Source organism: Bos taurus, chromosome 18 (assembly GCF_002263795.3).
Source record: "Bos taurus isolate L1 Dominette 01449 registration number 42190680 breed Hereford chromosome 18, ARS-UCD2.0, whole genome shotgun sequence".
Classification (NCBI taxonomy): Eukaryota; Metazoa; Chordata; class Mammalia; order Artiodactyla; family Bovidae; genus Bos; species Bos taurus.
Window position 1 is genome coordinate 49476100 of NC_037345.1, and position 11223 is coordinate 49487322.

Below are 11223 nucleotides of genomic sequence, written 5' to 3' on the forward strand. Positions count from 1 at the left end.
CCCAATCCTATTGCTTATGAATGTGCTCAGTTGCCTCAGTCATTTCTGACTCTACAACCCTATGGACTGTAGGCTCCTCTGTCCATGGGATTCTCCAGGCAACAATACTGGAGTGGGTTGCCATGCCCTCCTCCAGGGGATCTCCCTGACCCGGGGATCATCTCCTACATCTCCTGCATTGCAGGCAAATTCTTTACACACTGAGCCAAGTGGGCTTATGAATAATGAGTTTAATTAGTCTCTTTATCATCTTTATATCTTTTCTTTAGCCTATCTAATACATACTAGAATAAAAGGCATGATGAGGGTATTCTAGTCTTGCTCCTGATCAGAAAGCAAAAGCTTTCAACATTTTGCTACTAAATATAAAGCTTGCATAGTATTTCTGTGAGTACACATTATTCTATTAAACAATTTCCTTCTATTTTTTAGTTTTTTTACACATAAATGAATGTTTAATTTTATTAAATGATACTTCTGCATCTGTTTCAGTTATGTTAACATCCAATGTTGATCATTATCTAGATCTAGGGCTGCCAGGTAAAATACAGGACATTCAGTTAAACTTGAACTTCAGATAAACAAAATTAATTTTCAGGATAAATATGTTCAATATAGGGCTTCCGTGGTGGCAGGAGACCCAGGTTCGATCCCTGGGATGGGAAGATCCCTCCGAGAAGAGAATGGCTACCCTCTCCAGTATTCTTGCCTGGAAAAATCCATAGACAGAGGAGCCTGGAGGGCTAGAGTCCATGGGATCAAAAAGAGTTGGACATGACTGAGCAGCTAACACACATACATGTTCAATATAACTCTACTATAATTTTATAAGTAGTTCCCATGAAATTTATATGCTGAATCTGGCAACCTTCCTAGATTTATTATTTCATTAGGGACTTTGCAAAATGGAGATTGCTAATTTATCATTCTTTCTTCATTTACTAGCTACTGTATACAGAAACATCTGTATACTAATACATACATACACTACTATACAGAGAAACATCCCTCATTAATTCCTTGGTTGCCCTGAGTTGCAGGTAATACAGAAAAAACAACTCAAATGCTTCAGTTTTCAGACTTAGCTCTTTCTGAAGGCAAACATTGGGTGTGTGTGTCTGTGACAGGTTTTAAACATATTTGCTCTTTAAATTTCCACCTTTGACTAGTAGGAGCCTCCTTGATTTATAGCCTCCTGGACAAGATGTTCCAGGCTCATCACTGTACACTTCCTCACCAAACCCAGAAATCAGTCATTTCTCAAAAAGCTTTGATTCCTACTAGTTTACCGAATTATATTTGGAGACCATAATCTGGGCACTAGACACAGAATTATCTTTTTGTTTAAATTTTTTTTAAATTTCGGAGTTTCGTTCGTGGCAGAGCAGCTCCCTCGCTGCGACCTACCGAAAGTCAGCCCTCCCCACAAGGGTTTGTAGCCGCACTAGCGGCGGCGGGACCCTGGAGCCTGTTTCTACCTCTCCCGACTGGCGCCCCGCTATCCCTACCCAGCGGCGTCCTCGGCCCACCCTCGGTGGCTGCCTTGGTCCGCGCGACAGGACCGAGGCAGGGCTCGCGCGCAGGTCCCCGGACTCGCCCGCGCCCGTGAGTCTAGGGAGGCGTCCGTCTAGCCTAAGCCGGGGCCTCGGGTCCAGCGGCACCACCACACCGGAGGCAGGGCGAGGGGGAGGGGGCGGCCCTCGCGGGACCTCTGGGCCTCAGCGCCTCGCCCCCTCCCCTCCCGGCCGGGGGCCACGCCCAGGCGCTGGGACCCAGAAAGGGGAGAAGCTAGAGCCAGAGCGGAGGGGCGACGAAACGTGAGGCTATAAGGATCCGCGCCGCGGGTCCTCTGCCACCCCTGGCGCGGGGGCACAGGGGGCGGTCGCGGCCCTTTGATCTCGTTGGAAAAAAGAAGAGAGAGAGAAAAGTGTATAAAACATTTGCACGATTCCAAAGCCCAGGTTTTATGATGAGGTATATTTCCAGAGGTCTAACTGCAGTCTCTGTGCCCTCTATCACATTTCTTCTCTCCCGGCTTCCCGGATGGTCAAGAATCCGCCTGTCAATGCAGGAGACACGGGTTCCATCCCTGATCCGGGAAGATCCCACAGTCCACAGGACAGCTAAGCCCCTGAGCCAGCAACTATTGAGCTTGGAGAACCACAGCTACTGAGCCCTCACACTGCAACTACTCAGGTCTGAGCACCCTCTTACAGCCTGTGCTCTGCAACAAGAGAAGCCACCCCAATGAGAAACCTGCCCTCCGCAACTTGAGAATAGCCCCTGCTAGCCACAACTACAGAAACACCTGCTCAGCAGTGAAGACCCAGTACAGCCAAAAATTAAAAGAAAAAGAACTGCTTGAAAAAAGATTTCTTATTTTCACCTATAAATAACTATATTTATGGGATTTTTATTCGTTTCCATTGTTTCTCTTTGAAAATACACAAACGTATGTATGTGTGTATTTGCATTTCCCTTCTTTCTTACACGAAAGGTAGCATGTTGCACACACGATCCTACACTTTACTATTTTGTGTAACACTTCATCATGGCGATCATACCATAACAACATGTAAAGATCTCCATTCTTTTTTAGAGTTGCATAGTACTCTACTGTGTAAATATACCTTAAGTTTATTCAATCATTCCACTACTGATGGATATTTTGGTTTCAAGTATTTTTCTGTTACAAAAAGTACTACCATAAACACCCTTGTACTTTCATTATTTTGTATTTTTGTCACTGTATCTTTGTGATAGAACCCTAGAAATGAGAGTAAAATGAGAATTTCTGGATCAAAGGGAATATATAAGTTCGTTAGAAGTGAGATTGATATGTAAAAAGCTACATGTGACTTTGCTGGAAACTACCAGATCCTACTCCACATAAGTAAAAGTCATTCAGTCATTTCTGACTCTTTGTGACCCCATGAACTGTAGCCTGTCAGGCTCCTCTGTCCATGGGATCTTCCAGGCAAGAATAGTGGAGTGGGTTGCCATGCCCTCCTCCAGGGGATCTTGCTGACCCAGGGATCGAACCCAAGTCTCCTGCATGTAGGGGGACTCTTTAAGGTTTGTACTATTTTTCACTCCCACCAGCAATATGAAGGTGCCAGTTTCCCCACAACATTACAACAAAGTATGTTGTCAATCAGATAAAGAAATTATATCTCAATGTCATTTTATTTTGCATTTTAAGTATTATAAGAGGTCAAGCATCTGCTCGTTTGTTTAAGGACTTGTGTTTTCTGTGAATTCTGTTCGTCTTTTTACTTTTCTCACTGTATTTTTTGCTATGCAAAAGTTTATCATTATGTAGTCAACTGTATCTTTTCTTTTACTGCTTCTACATTCTGAATCACAGTTAGCAACTTTTGCCCACTTGAAGATTATAAATCAAGTCATTGTTTTCTTTTAGGATTTTCATAGTTTCATCTTTTAAAATTCAGATCTCTGAGTCTTTTAAAATTTATTCTGATGTATGGTGTAAGGAGTAGATTCAATTTGATCTTTTTCCATATGATTATCCACTTACCCCAGTACTTATTAAAAAAATCCTTCTTCCCTCCAGTGGTTTGAGATGCAACCTTTATTATATGCTAAATTTCTATATGCACTTGGGTCTGCTTTCTGAATTTTCTACTATTTTTTGGTATATCCATTCATGTGCTAATTCCTCATTGTTGTAATTACAGAAGTTTTACACTATGTTTAACTCTCTGGTCGTACCTACCTGTCATGGTCCTTTTTCTAAGACCTTTCCTAGCTGTGCTTGTTTACGCTTTCAAATATGTTTTTATAATCAACTTTTCTGATTCTAGATAAAAACCTGATGATAGTTTTGAGGGAGTTCCATTGCATTTATAAGTTAACTTGGAAAGAATTACTATATTATGCGAGACTTCTATTCAAAGAAGTTGGCCTTCCATTCATTCATGTTTACTTTTCTGTCTTTTATGAGTATTTATAATTTTCCTCATATAAGTTTTACAGGTTTCTTGCTAAGTTTCTGCCTGGGTGTTTTATTATCATTACTGTTTGCTCTTGTGTATAGGGTGTGCTCTTTTGTGACCTCTTCTGACTGGATACTGCTGAAGGCTGTTGATTTCTGTGTATTAATTGTGTGTCATGCTACTTCACTAAATTCTCCTGTTCATGATTGCTGTTCACCAGTTCTTTTTATTTATTTATTTTTTACTTTGGCCACACCATGCAGCATGTGGGATCTTAGTTTCCTGACCAAGGATCAAAGCTGTGCCCTCTGCATTGGGAGTGCAGAGTCTTAAACACTTGACGTCCAGGAAAGTCCCTTCACTGATCCTCTTATAATCATATTATCATCAAATAGAGGTAGTTTCCAGTACTCATGCCCCTTAATTAGAGGCATAAAGTTAAAGGAAATGAAGATAGAGGGCAACCTAATAAAAATACTATCCCCCTCTCCTTGTGTCAGGAGACAGGCTTCACCAATTAACCCCATTCTCTAAATCTCTGCTCCTACACATCATTGTATAATCATGTTCAATTTCTTTAAAATACATATGTACATGCACACACACACACACACACACTTTTCTAACAATGCATTCTGCCCTAAATGAAGCCCTCTAACTCTCGTCAAGTTTCTTGAAAGAGCTGTGTACACTCACTGACTCAACTTTCTAAATTCTTCTACATTCTTCAGCCCTTATAGTCTAGTTTTCACCCCATCACTTCGCTGAGTTTACACCAGCCAAGGTCACCAATAACCACTGTAATCAAATCCAGAGGATATCTTTCTGCTCTGGTGTGATCTCTCACAACCTGTTTTTTAAATTTTCTCCCTCTACTCATTTCTCTGACAGCACATACTTATGTGCATGTGTGTGTGCAATGCACACAAGTTTCCATCTAACCCCTTGGGTTGCAACTTTCAAGCTTCTTATCCTCTGCCACCACTCATCTTCAAGCCTCTATCACGTTGCCTCTTCTTACATTCTACACTCTTTCTAAGCCTTCTCAAACCTTTTCCTGGTTTCAGATACCACCATAAGGTGACTCATACCTTGTAATGATTCTAAATGACCTTTTGTTATATTTCTTATTGTAAATAAGATACCATCCAGCAGTTATCAATATTCACTATTTACCACCATGTAATGGCTGAGATGTAAAAACTAAGTCACTGGTGCTAGGCGAATATAAGTACAGTGATAAGGGACATAACACAGTAATTCTTGATAACAGGGGTACAAGTTCAGGAGAAAAATCAATGATTCTACACCAAGAGAGGATTTTGAAAATTGTAAGAATAGCTCTCCTTTGAGTTCCAGATGGTGTGTCTGTCTACTGGATACCTACTGGATATCTCAAAGTCACTGCAAACTTAGTATATCCCAAACCTCACTGTCTCGCTCCACCTACCTAGGTTCTTTGCTTATTCTTAATCTCAGTGAATGATGCCACCATTGGCATCAGTTCTCCAGAAAACCAAGAGTAAAATGCCTGTTTAATTTTTTAAAGTTAATATACAGTATGTGTTGGTGTTAGTAACTCAGTTGTGTCTGACTCTTTGTGACCCCATGGACTGTAGCTTGCCCAGCTCCTCTGTGCATGAAATTTTCCAAGCAAGAATACTGGAGTGGGTTGCCTCAAATTCATCTACTTATTTCCAAGTTCCTGGTGGCTCAGACAGTAAAGAAACTGCCTGCAATGCAGAAGACCCATGTTTGATCCCGGGGTTGGGAAGATTCCCTGGAGAAGGGAACATCTACCCACTCCAGTCTTCTTGCCTGGAGAATTCCATGGACAGAGATCTGGTGGGCTACAGTCCATGCGATTACAAAGAGTTGGACAAGACTGAGTTACTAACACTTTCATTTCTTTCTTCTTCTCAACTGCCATTTTACTAATGGATTCACATAGCCATTGCTCAAAGTCTTTTCCCCTTTGCATCCATATCTGCACTGCAATAAGAGTGATAATCCTAAACAAGTAAAATCTTGTCATCTCCCAGCTTAAAACCCTTCAGTGCTTGTCCCTTACATTTAGGATAGATTTTTAACTCCTTACATAATATTCAAGACTGCAAATTATGCCTCCAGCTCTTCTTTCCTATTTCAGCTCATCAGTCCTGGTCCCCTTATGTCTCCTACACATACTCTCACTTGCCCTGCTTCTTCTTTTAGTCTGGAATGCTCTCCCTCACTAATCTAATTCCTACTTATTCTTCAGGTCTCTTTGGCTCTAACCTCCTGGCTGGGTTAAGTGCCATCCATTTTTATTCTTGTGGGGGCAGGAGGAGAAGGGAACGACAGAGGATGAGATGGCTGGATGGCATCACTGACTCGATAGATGTGAGTCTGAGTGACCTCCGGGAGTTGGTGATGGACAGGGAGGCCTGCCATACTGCGATTCATGGGGTCACGAAGAGTCGGACACGACTGAGCAACTGAACTGAACTGAATTCCTGTAGGAGACCCACAAGTGCTTCCCTTATCTTTTCTCTTAGTAGAGTGCTTTTCAAAGTGTATCTGGAGACCCCTGCATCTCCTCAACCCTTTCAGGGGGTCCCCTGGGTCAAGCTTATTTTCATAGCAAAACTAAGATGTTATTCAGATTTTACATTATGTTAAAATCTGCAAAAACAACGGCAGGTAAAAATCCTGTCTCTTGGGAGTTCCTTGATGGTTGGTGCTTAAGAATCCACCTTGCATGCAGGGGATGTGGGTTTGATCCCTGGTCAGGAAACTAAGATCCCATATGCTGAGGAGCAACTAAACTCTCATGCTGCATCTACTGAGCCTGTGAGCTCCAGAGCTGGCACGTCACAACTAGAGTCCATATGCCACAGTTACTGAAGCCTGGGTGCCAAAACTACAGAGTCTATGTGCCACGACAAAAGATACATATGACTTAATGAAGATCTCATGTACTGCAATTAAGAAAAACTCCTGGCTCTTGTTGCAAATCAAGGCAGCGGCACCCAACATCTTAGAAATTATTGTATTCTACACAAGCACTCACAGCAAAAAACAAACAATAATATCCAATTTTTAAATTACTAATTCCACTAAATCTCTACCCTTGAGTACATGTCATTTTAATATACTGCATGACAAAATGCAAGGTCAATATAAAGCTACATAATGATATATGATGACTGTCTCAAGAAAAAGCATTTGTTTGATTACTTGAGTTATGAACTGTACTGCCAGCTTTTGTCATAGCGTAACTTTTTTTTTTTTTTACATTGAAAGAACAGTTTTAAAACCATAGACTTGATTATCTGACAGATAGTTTCTGAAAAAAACAAAGTGAGACTCCTCTTTAAGGAGAATAACTAACTGAATTTGTGACAGATGATAAAATTTGAACCTTCAAGGAAAAACACGTATCTGCCACCTGTGTCTACCAACTTTCTAAATATTTACAGATTTTCTAATAAGATCAATGTGGATACTCATGACTATGATTTTTTCAATATTATATAATGAGATGTTTCAACATTTTTGAAAATTTGAATAACTCACTAAAGCAATATTTTCCAGTTATCTGGTGCATGATGGTATAAAACAGTGAACAGGTAAAAGATGTACTCAAGGGCTTCCCTGGTGGCTCAGGGGTAAGAAATCTGCCTGCCAATGCAGGAGATGTATGTTTGATCCCTGATCGGGGATCCCACATGCTGCAGGGCAACTGAGCCCCTGCTGCTGCTGCTAAGTGGCTTCACTGGTGTCCAACTCTGCGACCCCATGGATGGTATGTAGCCCATCAGGCTCCTCTGTCCATGGGATTCTCCAAGCAAGAATACTGGAGTGGGTTGTTGTTCCCTTCTCCAGGGGATCTTCCCACCCAGGGATCGAACCCTCCTCTCTTATGTCTCCTGCTGTGGCAGGTGGGTTCTTTACCACTAGCACCACCTGGGAAGCCCACCTAAGCCCTGTGCCAATTAATATTTTATAATATTTTAAATATTTGTATAATTATATTTATAATAGTTATATAATTTATATAATATTTTTAGTAAATCTTTTAAATATACTTCTGTAACTGCTTATACACGTGAAGCCAGATTTTCCTAATATACTTCACCCAAAACAACGCTTCACAATACACTGAATGCAGAAACAGATACCAGGATTCAACTGTTTTCAATTAAGCAGGACATAAAAGATACTTGAAAAACTCAAAATAATGTCACTCTTCTCAGCCGATTTTGTGTGTGTGTTTCCTTATGGTTCTCATTAAGATTGGTCAAGCCTACTATAAGTAAGCTCTCACTGATTACAACTAAAAGTTCTAGCCAGAAAACAGAAGGCAACTTCCCGAGAACCCCGGAAAGTAACTGACAGAAGGCAGGTTGGGGAGGGAAGTCAAAATCTGAAAAATTACTGATATAGTGGTAAGGTTTTGTGGGTTTTTTTACCTTCCTGTATCTTCCTACTTAAACCAATGAAAAATGAAAGTGTTAGTTGCTCAGTTGTATCTGACTCTCTGCGACCCAATGGAATGTAGTCCACCCAGCTCCTCAGTCCATGGAATTCTCCAGGCAAGAATACTGGAGTGGGTAGCCATTCACTTCTCCAGGGAATCTTTCCAACCCTGGGATCGAACCCAGGTCTCTTGAATTGCAGCAGATTCTTTACTGTCTGACCACTAAGGAAGCCCAACTTTAACCAGATGGTGATCCAAATCCCAGATCGGGGCAGCAAACGAAGGCATAAAAATTTTAAGAAACTCTCTTTTCAGTCAGAGGACAGGGAAGGATCATCTATTAGCAGCAAGCGTATGGGGGAGAGGGGAGGAGGTGTTGGGGAAACCAACAGAGTAATTAAATGAAACAACTCAAACTCAAAAGAAGGCAAAAAGGGGAAAAGATAAGAACAAAACACAGGGGGAGCAAACAGAAAACAAATAATAAAGTGGTAGATCTAAGTCCAATTTATTAATAATTGCATTGCACATAAATGAATGAAACATACCAAATAAAGGCAGAGATTGTCAGGTTAGATTAAAATTGTATGCTGTCTGGACTTCCTTGGTGGTCCAGTGGTTAGGAATCTGCCTGCCCATGCACAGGACATGGGTTTGATCCCTGGTCCCAGAAGATCCTGCATGCGGAGGGGCAACTAAACTGACGCGACACAAGTACTGAAGCCACGGCCTAGAGCCCACACTCCACAAGAAAGGAAGCCACCACCGTGAGCAGCCTGTGCACTGGATCTAGAGAGCAGCCCCCGCTCCCTGCAACTAGAAAACGCCCTTGCACGGCAAAGAAGACCCAGTGCAGTCAAAGGTAAATAAATACAACTTAAAAAACAAAATGAAAAGCTATGCTGTCTGATTTTAGGAGTGACTTCAGCATCATGGCAGCTTAAGACACTCCCTTTGTCTCTCCCTTTCAATCTACAACCAGTAAAAGATCCATAACTCAGCAAAGGTGCCTCTTCCCAACACAGCAGGATGCCAGAGAATTCCTCAGAAGTGTGCATCTGAAGGTGAGTGGACTGGAACACACAGAGGAGGCAGAAGAAGGGGGACAGCCGAGGTGGTTCCTGACCTGATCCCTGGAACCTGGCCACGGTGACCGATCTTGCTGAGAAACCAGTGGCATCAGGGGAGACAGTGCCTGTGACACCAGCCTCCCAGCTGCAGCAATGCTCGCAGCCACAGGGAATCACACAGCAGCAGCAGCAGCAGGGCCTCTGACCCTGTCCATTCAGCTACAAAGGGACCCACAACTCCAGCGCCTGCCCTGTCTGCAGCAGCAGAGCCCACCAACCTGACCACTCTGGTCATGGCAGAGATGCCTGCCACCCTGGATCCCCTCCGTGGCAGAGCCAGGAGACCCCAGACATGGTGGAGGCATGTACCCTCCCAGTGCCCCAGGTGGTGATGCCAGCAATGTTGGCAGCAGCAAGGCACCAAAAAACAGCAACAATGATGGCATAAGGGACACCACAGAGGTAGTGGAGAATTGAAAGTTGTTGTTTCATCGATAAGTCATGTCTGACTCTTTTGCCACCCCATGGAATGTAGCCCGCCCAGCTTCACCCACCAGGCTCCTCCTCTATCCAGGGGATTCTTCAGGCAAGAATACTGGAGTGGGTTGCCATCCTGCCTCCAAGGGATCTTCCTGACCTAGGGATTGAACCTGCCTCTAAGAGTGGAAAGTGCTCATTCTCAAATATTCAATTATACATATTGAATATTTGAGAATGAGCACCCAGAATTGGGGGGTCCCTGGCGGCTCTGACGTAAAGAATCTGCCTGCAATGCAAGAGACTTGGGTTCAATCAAGGGAACAGCTACCCACTCCAGTATTCTTGCCTGGAGAATTTCATGGACAGAGGAGCCTGGTGGGCTACAGTCCATGGGGTCCATGGGGTCCAAAGAGACAGGACTAAGTGATTAATACTTTCACTTTCATAACCAGAGGTAGCTCAGGGAAGAGAACTCCAAAGCTTGTGCTATTGCACCACCTACTGGAAGACACAAGTTGTTGTTCAGTCGCACAGTTGCGTCTGACTCTTTGTGACCCCATGGACTGCAGGAGGCCAGGCCTCCCTGTTAATCACCATTTCCCAAAAATTGCCCAAGTTCATGTCCATTGATTCAGTGATGCCATCCAGCCATTTTATCCTCTGATGCCCTCTTCTCCTTCTGCCCTCAATCTTTCCCAGTGTCAGGGACTTTTCCAATGTATCGGCTGTTTGCATTAGGTGACCAAAATACTGGAGCTTCAGCATCAGTCCTTCCAATGAATATTCAGGGTTGATTTCCCTTAGGATTGACTGGTTTGATTTTCTTGCCGTCCAAGGGACTCTCAGGAGTCTTCTCCAGCACCACAGTTCGAAGGCATCAATTCTTCAACGCTCTGCCTTCTTTACGGTCCAGCTGTCACAACCGTATGTGACAACTGGGAAGACCATAGCCTTGACTACACAGACCTTTGTCAGTAGCGTAATGTCTCTGCTTTTCAACACAGTCTAGTTTTGTCATAGCTTTCCTGCTGAGAAGCAATTGTCTTTTGATATCATGGCTGCAGTCGCCATCCACAGTGATTTTAGAGCCCAAGAAGAGGAACTCTGTCACTTCTTCCACCTCCTCCCCTTCTATTTGCCAGGAAGTAATGGGGCTAGATGGCATGATCTTAGTTTTTTTTAATATTTAGCTTTAAGCCAGCTCTTTCACTCTCCTCCTTTACCCCCATCACAAGAAAGGCCTTTTATTGCTAAC